At 33.9% G+C, this 14,550-nt stretch overlaps 2 long non-coding RNA genes across 2 annotated transcripts; one reads left to right on the top strand and one right to left on the bottom strand.

Moving 5' to 3' along the window:
• Nucleotides 1-2,393: 2,393 nt before the first annotated feature.
• On the top strand, nucleotides 2,394-5,165 carry LOC122147158. Its single transcript, XR_006161441.1, has 6 exons — nucleotides 2,394-2,467; nucleotides 2,569-2,636; nucleotides 2,895-2,990; nucleotides 3,160-3,257; nucleotides 4,337-4,464; nucleotides 4,629-5,165. It is a non-coding gene; the product is annotated as an uncharacterized LOC122147158 (long non-coding RNA).
• A 5,233-nt stretch (nucleotides 5,166-10,398) lies between these two features.
• On the bottom strand, nucleotides 10,399-12,547 carry LOC122146936. The gene is made up of 3 exons (XR_006161281.1): nucleotides 12,365-12,547; nucleotides 12,073-12,195; nucleotides 10,399-11,908 (listed from the first exon to the last, which is right to left on the bottom strand). It is a non-coding gene; the product is annotated as an uncharacterized LOC122146936 (long non-coding RNA).
• Nucleotides 12,548-14,550: the final 2,003 nt, after the last annotated feature.

The following is a 14,550-nucleotide window of genomic DNA, read 5'->3' as shown; positions in this document are numbered from 1 at the left end:
TGTTACAACCTGGAGAACAAGTCTGAGCCATGCCAGGAATTCTTCAAAATGTACACACTGCAGCCCTGCAGACACTGCCATGAGGTTTACAACAACTGATTGGGGTAGTTCTGTATAGCTTGTGGGGGTCGAGATAAAGGTGTGAATCTCTTGGTCTTTCATATGGACAGTGTCTTATGAGGGTATCAAACTTGCAGAACAGGTTTTTTAGGAAATATTGGTTTTAAAACAACTTTTTTCACAAAAAAAAATCCAATTTACGATTTAAATCGATTTTTTTTGCCTCCCTACTTAAAATCAATATTCAAATGACAAATAAATTGTTCAAAACTAGTTTTAATATAATTCTTTATCATTTAGCCTACCAGTCAAATTTAGAACTGAAACAAGATGATTAAAAAAGCAGTAGCTAATGTTATTACCTTAATGCTGGAAAGACTTTTATTTATTTATTAAATTTAATACTAGCCCATCATGCATCTAACCATCCACTCGGCGTTAAGAGCTGTTCAGATTAAAACTGTTGACTCTGCAGTGAGTCAGTGTCATGGACGTAGGGCAGAGCAAGTGTAAATATATTTTCTAGTTTATATTTTCATCTCGTTATGTCGCTGGTTTAGGTTATGTATTTATTTTTATTTCTTATATCAATTATTTGTAAATATAGCAGACACTGCCCTGATAGCATACACTTCCGGGCCTTATCTGGGCCAAATATGGCACATATGGCTGAGTTCTGGCAGTGGCGGAGGTCATTTGGGCCAGATTTGGCCCACACACATCAAGCCGGTTTTAGTGTCAGTTACGGCATGTTGTATGTGGGCCAGATCCGGCCCGTGTGTGACAAACCGGTTTTAGGTTGAGTTCTGGGTTGTTGCGTGTGGGCCAGATATGGCCTATACCAGGTGACCAGATGTGCCATTTTCTCCTGACACGTCCTGGCAGATCACCTTACTTTACTAGTCAGTGGTTCTAAAACTATTTTGAGTACTGGACGCCCATAATATTTCAGGACACGTAATATATATACATACACACATTTATTTGTCCTACACGGACCTGTTATGAAGCTGCAATGTTATTCGATTTTTTTTTTTACATTTTTGTACCATGTCCTCTGGTGTGACACCATGTCCTTTGAACTTTTTTGGAACCACTACAAATGTTTTATGCTTTGTTGTGCATTAATATGACACCCTTAAATTATATATTTTTTTTAATTAAAAAGTGCATGTTAAGCTACATAATCATAGAAAATTTTGCAAATGTGTCTTGCTTACCACTAATGACAGGTTAGCTTGGAATAGCAAGGTCATTAATTGACAGAAAATGCTGAAACGTCCTTTGGTGTGATAAAAAAAAAAAGTCCTCCATTGTGACACCTGTACTGTCACACCACAGGACAAAGTTTCTTTAAAAATCATTCTAAATAATTAAATAATATTTGTTTAACTCCTTTTTTATACTTTTTTGATAATTTTCAGTGTCCTTAAATGCAATAATTACATTCATCAAATTAAGCTCTAATCATCAAAAAAAAAAAAAAAAAAAAAAAAAATTATGAATCTATAGAATATATGAAAATTTCACTTTTTAATAAAAAAAGTTACAGAAAAAAATTAACTTTTTTCATGATATTCACATTTCTTCAAGATGCACCTTATACACACACACACAAAAACACACACACACACACACACACACACACACACACACACACACATATATATATATATATATATATATATATATACATATACATATATATATACATACATATATATATATACATACACACACACACACACACATACATACATATATGAGTGTTCGTAAAAGCAACAATACAAAATCTTAAACTATAAAACTGCCACTTTGTCCCACTATTATGTGCAGGCCTGGCATTTTGCACTGGGCTATAGAACTACAAAATGAATTTTAAATTAGGAATATCATAATTGAATGACATTTTGAATTGTTTATGTAGTGATCTAATTCTATCCACCAAGAAATTGTATGTGAATGTGTGAGACTTATGGTCATGGTTATAGGGAAATAACAAGAAGAACAAAGTGCAGTAAACGGTAAAACTGTTTGCACTACAAACCAGTACGTTCATTAATTAAGACAATACATTAAAAATAACATGGTAAGATAAACAGTTTGCAACAGTAAACAGCAAAAACAGCTGTTTGTACAGCTAATATAGCTGGAATGACACCGAAAGCCAGACACATTAAATTTACAAATGGCCGCGCCCCCTCTTACAGAAAAAAAATAAGGGGCATATGTTTATTCATATGTTTATTTATGTAACGTAAGCGTGTGACTTTTAATTCGTGACGTGCTTCCATGGCCGTCCGGATGCGCGACTATATGACCGGATGGAGTTGCCATGGAAACGGAGCGCAACACTGCAAATGTCACGAGGAAACACCCCGTTTCTCGCTGATTTCACTGTTTTCAGGTGAGTTTAGTCCATAAAATCACACAAACATTACTCATAACTGTTGCTGACACTTCTCTTACTTGTATTTGACTCGCTTCTGTTGTTTATTTACTTTATAGGAATGGTTTAATGTCTTCGAAAAAAAGTCCGTTAGCATTTCTACCGTTTTCAGACGACGTATCGTCAGGTATGATAACGCTGTTGTGCTCTTATTTATGAAAGTTTGGGCTTTTAATCAAATCTTTATCTGTAGATTATAGCTTTTGACTCTTTTGTTGGTAATCTTTCAATGGATGATTGGAAATTGCTTAATTTATTTAACCTTAACATTTACACTTTACTGTTTATCGATGACGTCACGTTATCAAGGAGCGCGAAAATTGGCTGAAAACTAAAGTTGTTTTGATCTATTATGGTAAACATAAAACTGTTCTGCGATTTCAAGAGTGACAAAAAAATCCTACTACAACTGAAGGGAGTGTCCAAGATTTCAATATTTCTGAAGGGAGCTGCTGACAGAGATGTAGGAAGCGCTGAAAAGGTTAAGTAACCTAATATGCATTTTTTCACAACATATATCACAATTAATCTGTTATTTTATTTATTTATTTTTTGCATTTCACCTGCTCTAGCTTGTTTCCATCTAATAAACCTGGAACTGCAGACTAAATATTGTTGGCTCTGTGTCAAATTGCTTGTTTTGTTCCTAGATTCTTCAGTGCTGATGTCCTGCTGCATCCAGCAGAGCCGGAGTGAACCTACTGTAAGACAACATCTCCAAGATGCTATTGACCACAAGACTAGTACAGTAAGTCAAACCTCAAATATACAGTACACTAGTGTTCAAAAGCTTGAAGTTGATACAATTTGTAATAATTATCTTCTGCTCACCTCTGTAGTAATTATTTGATTAAAATATGTAAAAAGAGTAATATTGTAAAATATTATTACAATTTCAAAATAGCTGTTTTCTATGTGAATACATTATAAACTAATTTATTCCTGTGATGTGCAGCTGTATTTTCAGCATCATTCCTCCAGTCTTCAGTGTCACATGGATCCCTCAGAAATGCTGATTTGCTGCTCAAGAAACTTATTACCAGCATTGAAACAGTTGTGCTGCTTCATTTTTTGTGGAAACCGTGATGCATTTTATTTTTCAGGATTCACAGATGAATACAAAGTTCAAAAGACCTGCATTTATTTGAAACAGATGATTTTGAACAATTTGATGCATGTAACACTAACATTCAAATGTTTGGAGTCTATGTAACAACGAATCCAAAGAAAAAAAAATTCAGCACGTCTGTATTTTAACATTGATCATAATCAGAAATGTTTCTTGAGCAGTAAATCATCATATTAGAATGATTTCTGAAGATCATGTGACAATGAAGACTGGAGTAATGATGCTAAAAATTCAGCTTTGATCAAAGGAATAAATGAGTTGTTTTGAATTGTAATAGTCACAGTGTTACTATTTTACTGTAATTTGATTCAATAAATGGAGCCGTGGTGAGCATAAGAGATTTTTTATAAAGGCATAAAATATCTTACAGACCCCAAACTCTTGAATGGTTGTGTAAATTACAGTTATGATGTTCCTCCCAGTTAAATTTTTATTAAAATATATTAAATGTTACTCTGGCATATGCAGTCCATTCTATAGAGACTGTGTCTGTTCCCCAAAAACAGACAACAAATAATATGTTTATTAAGGGATCTAGAAAAAAGATTTCAGTTTAAACCTACTAGATTAAAAATAGTACTCAATGTACTCCATTGATGAAATAGTAAAAAGTGCACATTGCCTGAAATGATATGAACAGCAGCTATGCTAATCTCTTTCTCCCTTTGCCTTCCTGTTTCTCCAAATGTCCATCCCAGGGTTATTAGAAACTGAACAGCACAGGACTTGCAGGACTTGTGAGGACTTCAGATGATACCAGTACTCAAAAGACCTTAGATGATGGCAACTATAGATGGACATACAAACTACCGCCACTGCAAAAAAGGTAATGTTAATTTGAAAGAGCTGTGTCACAGTATCAAGGGCTCCCTTATCAGTTCTGCTTTCAGTACTGGAGAGTAAAAGATACATTTTTTTTGTTTGATGTTTTTTGTTTGATGTTTTTATTAGTACATATACATTATCTTGCACATTTTATCTCCCCAACAGATTCTAATTTGAAAGAAGTTTATAATGCATGTTCGCTACTCCCAATTCAGAAGACTGAATCAGCCTGTGTATCTGAATGATTCTCATACTCACTCCTCTCTGCCGCGTCTCACAGAGGATCAATTTACAGAAGCCTGTTTCGTAATGCTTGTTTATACTCGGTATACTCCAAACCGCAAGACTCTACAAGCGCATCTGGCAATGGCAATCAAGGCTTGATGCACGGCTGCAGCCTGTGTCAACTCACGCTTGTCTCTGTATTTAACACAAATGTAAATTCAGTTTAACTGCATTGCTAATTTCACTTAGAAGAAATGAAACATTCACCACATTTTCCACTTGTTCTTAAAATCCAAAATACTTAAAAAAATGAATAAATCGTCCTAAAACACAATAGAATATTTAATGGAATTAAGGGTTATAATGGGAATTATATTGGCTTTAATGTAAACTATAATGGTGTCTGCTGGTATTTGATGGATTCTATTGGTGGGATGTAATCTGGCAGATGGGAATAAATAGAACAACAGTAATTCATATTGGAATAATGCCCTTAACACATTACAAAAAGGAATTTTGTAATTGTTTTAATGAAAACCATAAGAATTTCTGTGATGGTTTCTACTGTTTTTTTTGTTTTTGTTTTTTTCAGCAGGGTAACGAAACCCATACTGTGCTGCACACTATTGACAATATTAAGCTAAAGCTTGACTTTGCAAAATTAAAATCACAAATCAAATCGCAACTGCACTATCTGTCAAAAAAATCACAATTAGAAATTTGCCCCAAATCGCATGTTATGTGATATACGTCATGTGTATATGTTGTCTTTCATTTACTAACTGCTTGTTTTCTTAAAAAAAAAAAAAAAAATAATACTAGCTTCTCTAATCTTTTTGTATTAATTTATATATATATATATATATACACACAATTAACAAAAGCAAAAAAAAAAGGGCCTCTAAAACTAGCTTGTTCTTTTCTTTTTTTTATACTATCGGTGTTTTATTATTTATTATGTAATAAAATAAAAAATAAAAACTTGCTTTGTGTACTGTTTTAAGCTAACAGACTTGTTAAAACACTTATATATCATTGCTCTTATGTTGTTTTTGATTGCTTCCATTGTCCTCATTTGTAAGTTGCTTTGGATAAAAGTTTAAAAAAAATGTAAATGTAATGTTAATGTGTATTTAAGTATATTTATAAATATTTATCTGTATTTTTTATTTTGTAATAATGTAAATGTATTTGTTTTATATCTATACATGCATTTGTATTCATGTATGTATATTTATTTGTCTAATTTTTATATTTTAATAAAGCACTTTAGACTACATGAGTGTTTTCTTTATTCTGGATGAATTACATATGCTTTTGTGTCTAGAAAGGGTAAATATGGGCCATATCTAACCTAGAAGTCAGCCACAACTGGGACGGATCTGGGCCACATCTCAGAAATGGCGTGGGTGACATCTGGGCCAGGTGTCGCCCATGCCATTTGTGAGATGCGGCATGGATCTGGTACAGTTGTGGCTGATTTCTGTCAGACAAAACTGGGCCAGATCTGGCCCAGATGTCAGCCAGACTCAGGTTGAGTCATCGCCGTCATTCCGCGCGGTATGTGGGCCAGAAGAATGTGGGAGATGTGGGCCAGAACTGGGCCACATGTCATTTGCTATCTGGGTGTCTAACTGTCTACACCGGACGGTCTTGTTCATACAGGGCAAAACATCGCTCTCATTCGGCAGCAGAGTATGTGAGAGTGGAGCAGCAACAATTTCCCTTCCGCGCTCCGAGCATTTAATAATCACTCTGCTCCGCGCTCACTGATACCAGAAACAATGCTCCGCACTCGCTCCGTGGATAAAGTTGAAATTTTATGTTCATAACTTAGCCTATAAAAAAAAAAAAATAATAATAAATAAATAAATAAAATAACAGGAGAGTTTCAAAGGGGATTAGGCTATTGTGTGCAAACTTCTTTTCCTACCAAACGCCAAACTAATAACATTGTCAGCATTAAAAGGTATAATTGCTGCTTTCTGCTGTGCAAATTTTGTTTGTGATGAAAATAACAGTACATTTTTGTCAGTTATTTTATCTACAGATCGATGCATTTCTTACAGATTTCAAAATCAGTTACAGATGAAGCAACACTGTAAAATTATATTTGTTTGAATGCATTATTGCGACAGCGATTGCGTGTGAATGTGCTGTATCTGTTTAAATCATGCTTTAACCCGAGAATAATCAGTAAAAGGAACAGACAAACTCCTTGAGAACTAGCCTGTAACATCCCGCTCGACTATTGCCATCATTATAATCTTCTAATCGGAGAGATTATGTGTATCAAGCTATAGCTAAATATGTTTATCATGTGAATTCTTGCTAAATATGCAGTTATATTACGGGCTGTTGGCATGAATTGTACTTGTGATGGAGCGGTGCTGGAGCGAGTAAAACCCACGATGCTCCGACTTTTAAAAAATCCTCTCCTGGCTCCAGTCAGAATCACTCCCCCCCACACACACCCCGCCAGCCAGTCTCACACAAACTCGCGAGGGATGATCCAAACCAAAAATAAAAACACTAACCCTAACTTCAGCCTCTTTATTTTTATTTTGTTGCATCCATACAATATTTTTTAGAGTGTGAAATATATTGAAGTTTTTCTAAATCCCAAACAGAGTCCAGACATCAGTAAAGTATCCGTTTATGAACATGTTTTATAGGGTTTTTTTTTTTTTTCAGACGTGACAAAAAACACAAGAGTTTTTATATATTTTGTAGACTTTATGTGATTTAAAATGCACAAACCAGAAGCACAATATCTGCATAGAAGGGTTGGCCATTCTCAAAACATAAAATATAAATTTTATTTAAATGTTTTCAATTTTTATCAGTTTTTGTGTTTCAGAGGAAAAATCAGTGTTAAGGCATCTCTCCATTACAGACCATTCTGAAAGAAGAATTTATGCAAACGTGTATAAAATGCTTTAAAAACTTCAACAGAGATGTCTTGAGGGTATTTAATAGATCTGCCTCCCACGTAAGATTTTTCTAGTTACTAGTCGTTCATTTGTCATTATTCAACTAATCGCAGGTTTATATTAAATTTACATCTATAATCCATAATAAGCCTTAATATATTCCACGCTCAAGCACATGCATTAAGTTTGCCACAAAGCACAGGCAGAAGTAGCCCAATAATTGTGAAAAAGGAGACATTTTAATCATTTATTAATAAACAAATGTTTTCTTGTCGGCTGCAAGATGAAATTCAGTGCTGACTCTCTCCACATGGACGCGCCTTTAGAGAGAAATGCAACCCTCACAGATTACATAATGCTTTTGTTCTGAATTGATTCGTTTAAAAGACATTTCAAACTTTCTATAGATATATTTCTCATGTATGTGAGACACCACAATTTTCAGTTATTTCATTATCAGGAAAAAAAAATCATGTGACCGAGAGGGCGCCTCCCTGTCATGCATGTGTAATAATTTTCGCACAAACACTTGAATATGAATTATTCACATTTTGCATATGCATTACAAAGCAATTTTTTCATGCAATTATCCTAAATAAAACCAAACAAGATTTGTAATGAAGATAAAATATGTAGACAAATAAGAATAAATGCATATACCTTTCCTACACAAAATGTGTCTTAAAAAATGTAAATCAATATATTGTTTTCTGTGAGGGAGTAATCAAGATGATTTCCACATAATTTTGAAGCAAAAAATTTTAGGCCTCAAAATCTGTTCTCAAAAGTCTTTTGAACAAATGTTCTCTAGGAGTTTTATTGCCTTATTTCAGTGTCTTCAAAATTTTTGTTTTTCACTGACCACGCATAAACGTCGCTTTCTCAAAAACACAATCATGTACATACATGCTGCTCACATATTATTGTAGCCCAGTTTGTGCTGATTACAGTGTTATTAGACTTTCACCATTTATATTTTTATAAGCAAACTGAAAATAACACAAATATCAGGGCATGTCAAAACTTCTCTAGGCCCCCAAAACACCCTCAGGCCTCAGAGGGTTAAAAAGCTGTTTATATGCATATTACTTAAAACTGGCAAAAACTAGCAGGGTTTGGGACAATTAAAATACCTGTGGTTTGAGTATATGGCATGCCTTATAGTTTTATTTAAATGCTAAAATGGTTGCAAGACAACTTATATTTAAACATTGCTATTAATTATTATCATGAGAGAGTAACTGACTCAGTGTAGAGCAGGGGTTTTCAAAGTCTACATTCAAAGGTCCAAATCTGAATTTTCATCACTGTCATAACATACAAAACAGGCATAACAAATAAGCATTATTTTTTGTGAAAAAAATAAAGCATCGATTGCATTTAAAATACATCAATAACAAGTACAAAAGTGGCAAAACAATTAATTTAAGTGTCAGCAATAGAGGTCGACTGACAAGGGTTTTTCTCGGGCAAATGCAGATATTTAGAATTCAGGGCAGACAAAGGTTGATATATGATGCTGAGGGGAAGAAAAAAACAATAATCCACAAGAAGTGGAAATCACAAAGTCTGTGACGGACAAATCGTTAACGGCTGGTCTATGTGGTAATATAGACTAGTACATCATGTAGGACATCCATATGCTCACCTAACATTCATCGACCTCAAATATAGCTTATCATCTGAAATATGTATGTAGTAGCTTTAACTTTACATGGTAGCTCAATGTAATGTTAGCCTAGAAAAAAGTGCACTGTTTATGTGTTTGTGTGGAGTTTGGAAACTGAACAGTACTTGGCCTACTGCATGACAGATGGAGACGCCGGTGCGATGATTTGCTCTTAAAATACTTCATTATTTTTGGTCCAATTCAAATAGAATGCAAATATTCTCAGATTATATAATCCATGTGAAACATGCATACAGGCATCATCTCTTAAACTGAAAACAAAAAGCACCAGTGTAACAATAAATTATTAAAATGTTAATGCAGTGTACTTGCTGTTTTTGTCTAACACATTCATAATTATTATATTTGCTGGTGGGCTGTGGCAAGCCTTTTTTCAGTGCGTTTGAGCGCTTATTAGGCTATGTAGGCAATTAAAGTCTCATTATCATGATTTATATGGTTTATTAATAAAAGTGTGACTAATAGTCGACTAATGCTTAAAATGAACAACTACTAGTCGACCAATAAAAACTTTTGTCAAGGGCAGCCCTAGTGCATACTGATTAATTGTTTACGAGAAGCATATATAAGAGGCTGACAATTAGCTGAATGTTGTTCAGTTGTTTAATTAGTGACACTTAGCCTGCATTTTAAAACCTTTATTTAGGAGAACTCTTAGTGGTAAGATGAAATGTTTTGTGAATACGGGCCTAATGCTTCTCAAAGTCCAGACTCCGGTCCGGATCCGGACCCGGAGGGAATTCAATCTGGACCCGCCTCCATTTTGTATTTTTTTGTGAAAAAATAAAGCATCCTTTGCATTTAAAATACATCAATAACAAGTGCAATAACAAGTGCATAAAGAACAATTTAAGTGTCAGCAACAGAGGTCGACCGACAAGGGTTATTTTCTCAGATATTTAGAATGTTCAAAATTAGGCCTATTCATTCATGTGACACACACACACCTAGTTCCTTTTGATCTAAATAAAAGATGAGAGTTGGGAAATGTTACAGAAATATTAAGGTGGTACTGTTCAGCCTATTATTGTTTTTGTTTTTTTTTACTTCCACTTAACTTTTTCCATAAAACTATTTGCACTGCATTTACCAATGGGACACAGAATATTCATACAATCTTATATCCTAGAAATAATCTGTCAGTGTAGCCTATAGTTCGCTTGCAAGTCGCAGCAACACAAATTATGTTGGTGCCTAGCAACATATTCCTGCTTCAAATGTTATGCGTAGTTAACAGTGATTGGTGGTTTCAGACATATTTTATTAAAGAGCAATATTCAGCACCGCACTCTTATTCTGTCTGACAGAATTAAAAACTCGTACTGAAGGCGGAGCGAATTGACCAATCAGATGAAGTGGTGTTTCGGCACTGCCCACATGTGCGAATGAAATATCAAAACAATAATCCGATTGAAAACCACAAACGAAACATGAGAAATCAAGCCAAAATCTCATTTTCCGTTTGTTAAACTAAACAAAAAACTTAGCCGTCTTTTCATTTCTAGTTTATCCATTCCAAATAGGAAATAAAATGATCAAAACGTACGCGGACCATAAATGATGTCTTGACTTGTTTTTCTAAAATTGTGTAACAATATGTTAATGTTCTTCTTGACTTGTTTTACTGTTTCTGGAAAAGGCATTACATTGAATCTACTGCTTTTATGACAGATGTTTTTATTAAAACGTGTGTAAAAAAAAAAAACTTTAATAAATACCTCCCTTGATCACAGTTATTTTACCAACCAATAGCCTACACCATTTCACATTTTAAAGTTTATTTGGTCATAAATTCCTTTGGATTGGTGGGCTGGATAAAAAGATGTCCACAGTGATGTCCACTTGTGGTGCAGTGGGGGTGTACATGAACAGGTGTCCAGTTGGGTGGGAGGGGTGGTGGGGTTATGGAATTTTTATGATCGGTCACCTATCTAATTTTTGTCATATGGTGGCCCATCAAGTTTCACATTCTGCATTATTTAAGTAAATTTGTACTTTACACACTGATTTGATATGACTACTGGATATGCATAAACTGAACTGAGTTGACTGAACTAATTCCAAATCATGTAAATTAAAGTAATGGTTGGTTTAATGTTACATAATGTTTAATGCTTTCTGGAATACTCCCTGGGTTTCTTTTGTAAATAATACAATTGTCTGTTTGTTAAATGCATTTAGCAGGGTTGGGTCTTGATCTGATCATATTTGGATTAATTGAATGACTGATTAATAATTGATGTTTATTGGCTGCTACCATAAAGGTCATATGGATTTCTTTAATACTTTATTTTTCTTTGTCTTTCTTGAAGCTTGAAAGCTTCTTGTCATTAAATGAAAAAAAAAAAAAAAAGTGCAATGTGATCATTTTACAAAACTTCTCCGTTTGCGTTCCATGGAAGACAGTAAGTGCTCTGAAACGGCATGAGGGTAAACAAAACTTGGGCTTTAATTACCAGGATGAAGCTCGGGTTGTTGCGGTTTCTCCAGCTGAAGGATGGGATACTGATCTCAGGATAGAGGTTTTCATGCAGTACCTCACAGCCATGGTGAGTGTGGCCACTGAGAATTAGGCGGGGCTTGAACCACCACAAGAGCTGTTATTGGAGAAGATTATTGGCTTTTAATGTTCATATATATAATGATCTTGATTTTGAAACAGATTCATTGTGTAGTGTAGCCAGGTGTAAGGCCAAAATGTAGAACATTACTTTTAAAAGTAACATGCATGTGTTTGTGTTTACTGAGCATCTTGTTTTACCTTTTTGGAGGCATTCTTAGATATAACATCATAACGCTCCTGAAATAGCTGGTATCGTTCATCCAGAGGTGCTGCATCTATACCTGTACACATGGCATCACTCACTCTATACAGAGGGTAATGCTGGAATCAACAATACCATTATTATACTGAAGAAAATAGTACTGAAATTTCTAAAGCAATGCATTTATAAGAAATACCATATAATACTGCCTTTACTTCAACTACATGTGCATGACAAAATGCATTTAGTTACCCTGATAGATACTGAAAAAACCACACAAAGTCTCACCTGTAGTAGAACAGGTGCTGTTGAGGCAAAACTCTCTGTGTTCTTGCACTGGTCATAATGCTGTTCACTCTAACAAAATAAAAAGAGTTAAATGTAAACAATATCAACCACAATGGATTCAGTTAATGCATGCATCACGCCATTAAAATTAAAAAAGGTCAAGATTTTAATAATAATTAAAGCTGCAAGCAGCGATGAAAGGGCCCTCACACCCGGCCATATGAGAACAGCAAACGTTGGGTCATATGCTTATATAATGGTAAAAAATGTATGCCAAATTTCCTGCTGCCCTACAGGTGGTGCCATGATTATAAATGAATATTGGCATGTAGATTTACACTGCGTATAACCGCATATAAAACATTATTAAACTAAAGTTTTATCTGTTAACATTAGTTAATGCAATGTGAATTAACAAACATTTTGATTAACTAACATCAACAACCGTTAATAAATGCTCTAAAAACATTGTTCATTGATAGTAGTTTTTGTTAGTTAATTTATTTACTAATGTTAACAAATGAGACTGTTTTAGTGTTATCAAAACCTTTAATGATTTTATAAGCATTTTTTTTTTTTTTAAAATGATTTTATTGATCTATAAGCATTTGTGAAATATTTTTGCCTGCATTACAGCTTAGTCTTAATCTGTGAGCTGAATTGTTTTACTGTGACTTTTAAACAAATTTTAAACAATCAAAAGTTTAAACAGACCTCTCTCTCTCTCTCACCCACCCACATTTAGCACACACACTCACCGACCCCCTCACTCAAGACACACACACACACACACACACACTCACCCACCCCCTCCCCTTCCTCACATATATTGTAAAGTTGTGAACTATGCATATTTCCATATTTCCAAAATCCATTCGCAGTTTAAGTTCCTCAGTGTTTTGGCATATACAAAGTTTGGTGTGTATAGTTTAATTCTCCTCTGAGGAGTATGCATTAATTCACAGCTATATTTTTTCCAAAAATCCATATTCAAACCAAAATAGCCGACTTCCTGTTGGTCGAAGCTAATGACTGTAAATTAGAAAGTTGTCTGGCTTGATAAGAGCAGTATATGTACCGAGTTTGGTGTCTGTAGCTAAAACTAAGCCTTAACTTTGCAATTTCTGTATTGCACTAGTTTTGAATATTTCTCATGGGGATATATATATATATATATATATAAATATATATATATATATATATATATATATATATATATATATATATATATAAAGTTAAACCTCTTTTTTGGCTCATTTTATCAGTAAAATAAAATATGCCTAATAATTCTGCACACCTGAATATAAGGAGCTTTTTTCATCCAGCCTTCATGGTCAATTACACACACGTTGCCTTCTCTATTCCACCTCAACCAAATCTCAACCAATTCTCCAACAATTCTTATATAACAAATACATCAAAAATCCCATAAAAAACCAATTACAGTCCAAACAAGTTTTTCGTTGTAGTTTTTGAAAAGTGACTTTTGTTAAATAAAATATCTCCTTTTGAATTGGACTGAGCTTTGTAACTTTGCAGATCTTTTATATGCTGAAACAGCAACATTACAGACTAACTAAAAGTTGAAAATGTGAACAAGCATAATAGCCCCCCCCTTTAATAGACATTAGTAAGCAGTTTATAAATACAGCTATAAATGTTTTGTTCTTGAGCATATCTATAATGTTCAGTCAATGTATTTTCATACTTTTTTACTGATCAATTTATCATTTCTAAATTATTATGATATTTATAGTGCTGGGCAACGATTAAATTTTTTTATCTTGATTAATCGCATTATTGTCTGTGATTAATCACAATGAATCACATTGCTATGCACAAAACTAATAATGCATTCAAAAGTAGTGTATTGTGCACTTAATTTCATTTAAAGGTTGGCCTACTGCTATATGAACAAAAGTGTAATAACATTTGGTTTGCAAACACTTTAAACAAATAAAGTGCTTTTTACAGCAGTGTTCCTTTTACATAGTAGCAGTTAAAATATTTATTGTAGCCTAAATCTCAACTTATAACATTAATGTAATTAAATTAAATATAAAACAAGGTATTTGTCACTTCCAGGACATTAATATTTTTATAGAAAATATTTTATAGTTTGTTATAGAAAAACAAATTGTGCTCAGAGTCCAGAGCCTCGATCATAACTATAACAGGCACCTTCC

This window comes from Cyprinus carpio, chromosome A2, assembly GCF_018340385.1.
Source record: "Cyprinus carpio isolate SPL01 chromosome A2, ASM1834038v1, whole genome shotgun sequence".
NCBI classification, from domain to species: Eukaryota; Metazoa; Chordata; class Actinopteri; order Cypriniformes; family Cyprinidae; genus Cyprinus; species Cyprinus carpio.
This window is presented reverse-complemented; position numbering and strand designations above follow the sequence as displayed.